Source organism: Dipodomys merriami, unplaced genomic scaffold (genome assembly GCF_024711535.1).
Source record: "Dipodomys merriami isolate MVZ:Mamm:240054 unplaced genomic scaffold, mDipMer1.0.p SCAF_3, whole genome shotgun sequence".
NCBI lineage: Eukaryota > Metazoa > Chordata > Mammalia > Rodentia > Heteromyidae > Dipodomys > Dipodomys merriami.
In genome coordinates this window covers 11,400,188-11,404,269 of record NW_027204492.1, presented here as the reverse complement: position 1 = coordinate 11,404,269, position 4,082 = coordinate 11,400,188, and the positions used below count along the sequence as shown (strand labels likewise).

The window sequence follows — 4,082 nt, the reverse complement described above, 5'->3', positions numbered from 1 at the left end:
TTAAGGTAGTATATTTATAGAAAGTTTATATGTACCTTACCTGCGTAAAACATGATTTGTTGTAGATAACATATGATCTTATAATTGAGCACATAATCTATATAGCTTCTATTTTTAATAACTTGAAAATTAAGAAAGCACTCATCAACTAGAACCCTGTGTATGTCTCCATATGAAAATGTACATATATAATAACCAAGAAAGTACTCCAGTGCATGAAGCAGTAAGGACCTAATTTGATAAACATATCCTCAAAAGTAAATGAAGGTTTCAAGAAACCTGACACATCCAACCCTGAAAGGAATTATTCATAGAAAGAGCTTTGTGAAAATTTACATCAAATTATGAATACAATTATATAATCCAACAGCTATATTACTTGTTCATGATTCCAATATTTTGTTTTCAAAGCTGAGTTCCTGTGAAGAAACAAATCCCAGAAACAATGCTTGGATTAATTCAGTCAATCCATTCATGGCTTCCCTTTGCTTTTTCCCTGGCCCTGGGACCCATTTGGGAGCTCAGAAGCAATTAGTGCTGTCTCTGTGCACTCCAGTTAACCATGGAAGAACTCAATTCACAAAGTCCAACTGTTGCTCACTCATGCCAATTAAAGGACTCTGTGCTTAAATCTGCTCCAAGCCATCTTTTAGAGATGAGCCTTTGTGACCAGAATTCTCAGAGGGCGGGGGGAGGGGGGAGGGAGGGGAGGCGATGAAAATTAATTAGTACTATTCCTAGTTACCAGCAAGGAAGCTGCTCTGCCACTGTGCTTTATGAAAGCTCACCTGGGACTCAAAACTATGCTCAAAAATTGCACTATTTCATCTATTTTCTAAGTTGCTTCTTATAAATGACAGATACTGGCAGGTCAGCACAAACAGGCAATGTAAAATTCAAACATCCAAGAACTAAACATTGGGTAAAACCTTCCATTCACAATACACATCATCTTAACCTTTGTTTTTTTTTCCTTTTTTTTTGAAATTTTATTGCCTAGGTGAGGTACTGAGGAGTTATAGTTACATAAGTAAGGTAGTGATTACATTTCTTGTTGAATTGCTATCCCCTCCCTCATTTTTCTCCCACAAATTGATTTGTGGATCAAGGAGGGGTCTTCAGAAAAGCAAGGGTATGGAATCTGCTTTGAATTTGCTATTGCTGATGACATTTAATGGTGACAAAGGGAGATAGCACTAAGTCCTCTTTATGTGACTTGTTGAATGTCAGAATAAGAGATATTGTATGTTTAAATAGCTATTATTTCTTCCCTGGTGCTCATTTATCTATCTGTATCTACCCTGTGCTGCTCCTTTCCCACACAAATTGGCAAAGTACTAAATTGACCTGTCATGATGATGGAGTACAGTAATGTCTTAATTATAATATATTGTATTGGCTAGAACAAAAAGAGGTTCCGTTGTAATATTTGCTTTGACATGCTGTCACTGCCCAATTGTACTCTACAAAATTGTGAGATTATCACTCACCAAACTTTAAAAACATATGAGGGAGGAAAAGCATAGAAATGGAGGGACAAAGGGTGAACAAAATGCAGCCCTGGTACTCACTAGACACTGTGTTGAAAATGAGCTATACAATTTGTTATTACCTGACATATTTAATTGCAACCCCACTATACCTTTACTCTCTATAGATAGATAGATAGATAGATAGATAGATAGATAGATAGATAGATAGATAGATAGATAGATAGATAGATAGATAGATAGATAGATAGATAGATATGGAATCTCCATGGGGCACGAGGAATCTTATACAATTGACACTGAAGTCCTTTCAACCCATTCAGGGAGAGCAAAGCCTAATAGAGTGATGGAACTCTATGTTCATTCTACAAGTATCATTCTACATTTTTTCTTTTTTAAAGATTTTTATTAACATACATTAATGGTATGAGGCAAGTTTCATTGTGACACTTCCACAGAAGCATAGAGTGATCATTCTCACCTTTCCATCACTCTCCCTCCTCCCTCTTCATAGAACAGTCTCAATAGGTTTCAGTGGCTGATTTCCATATTGCATACAAAGTACATCAATTAGATTCACCTTCGTTCTCCGTCTTGGTTCACCCACCTTCTTCCTGTTAGTACCTGCTCCTGAACAAAACCTGTGTGTGTGTTATATTGAGATGTTTCACCCTTTCACCCTGGTATTTCACACGTGTTTATATATATATATATATATATATATATATATATATATATATATATATATATATATAGTCAGAATAACTCTCTCTAGTGCTCTCTGTCCATCTCTCCTACTTTCCAATTGTTCAATAGTTTGCAGATCCCTTACGACTTCATCCCACAAAGATCCAATGTACTATGATATTATTCATTCATCATCATTCTCTTTCCCTCTTTCTGCACCCTCTCATCCCCTTAAGTAGTCCCAAAGTTTCATATGCCATATGTGTGTGTTTCTGTGTGTGTCTATGTACATATGTATATATCCATGTGCATGTTTTAGCTATAGATTCTACACATGAGGTAAAACATGATATATGGCATTTTAGCAGTCTGGAAACAAATGGACCCAGCAAGGAAGTTCTGCTCTGCTTTTCTCCCTCGCCTGGAGATATTGCCCAGGTATCTGCCTACTTCATGGCCTCAACTCCTTCAAGATTTCTTTTTTTTTTAAGGAGAGACACTTTTAGTTTTTATTCATAATCATAAACTTAACTCTGCAATCCAGCTAGATTTGGAGGGGAGGTAAGGAAAACATGGAACCCAAACAACTGCAGTGAGAGCACAAAGATTACGGGATATTGCAAGCAGATGAGGTGGAAGGGTACACTCCTGAGCTGCAGAAGGAATGGTCTGGTGGTTATGGTAAACCAAATCGAATGTATTAGAGTTGTCCGCAGTCGGTAATGGTGACCTTCTTGCTGGTCTTGACATTCCCGGACCCAAAGCCCTGCATGGCTTCCATGACTTCCATGCCCTCTTTCACCTTCCCAAAGACCACATGCTTGCCATCCAACCAATCAGTCTTGACAGTGCAGATGAAAAATTGCGAACCATTTGTGTTTGGTGCAGCATTTGCCACGGACAAGATGCCAGGACCTGTATGCTTCAGGATGAAATTCTCAACCTCAAATTTCTCTCTGTAGATGGCCTTGCCACTAGTGCCCTTATGGCATGTTTAGTCACCACCCTGGCACATGAATCCTGGGATAATCCTGTGGAAGCAGGAACCCTTATAACCAAATCCTTTCTCTCCAGTGCTCAGAGCACGAAAGTTTTCTGCTGTCTTTGGAACTTTGTCTGCAAACACCTCGAAGCAGATGTGGCCCAAGGGTTTTCCGTCGGCGGCAATGTCGAAGAACACGGTGGGGTTGACCATTGCTGGCAGCTGGTAACCACAAGCGACAGTGGCGTCTGCAAAGCCTCAAGATTTCTTTCTAATGTTACCCCTCTTAGTGGAACTTCCCTAGATAACAAATTGAAGGTTGTAGCTTCTTCCATACAACTACTCCCACCTACTTGTGCCTTCCTTTACTCTATAGCACTTACCACCAATACACTGGACATTTCTGTCCCCCCCCCCAACATATGATGACCTGTAAAATGAGATCAGAGACTTTTTTCAGTTGCATTCCAAGCACCTAGGACAACATAGCTAGCACATAGTGAGTACTCAATAAATATCATTTGGTGAAAATCTCAAAGCAAATAGCCAATTCAGAGTAGGAATAAGGCAAATCTATTAAAGTACCTGTGCATTGAACAACGTGTGTACACTAGTCAATTATTCAATTGTTTGGATTTAGATAGGAAAAGGTAACTTGAGCTTGTTAGCACTGAAGGAATTGGGGCAGGAAAGAGGGTAATGTGGCTAAACAAAGGTGCCACCATTCCTTGGGGTCACTAATGAAACAACCAGGGGCAATGGTATACAACTGATGCTTCAAAAATATTGTACCATTTGTAAGGAAATGGAAATATTAAGCAAAGTCAGACAGGCCCAAAGAACATAGACTGCATGGTTTCCCTCATTTGTTGTACCTAAAATGTGCCGATAAATCTACAAGTAAACATAATGGATGGTAAAAG

At 38.9% G+C, this 4,082-nt stretch overlaps 1 pseudogene; it reads right to left on the bottom strand.

Moving 5' to 3' along the window:
• Positions 1-2,850: 2,850 nt before the first annotated feature.
• Positions 2,851-3,372, bottom strand: LOC138839324 (peptidyl-prolyl cis-trans isomerase A pseudogene; annotated as a pseudogene).
• Positions 3,373-4,082: the final 710 nt, after the last annotated feature.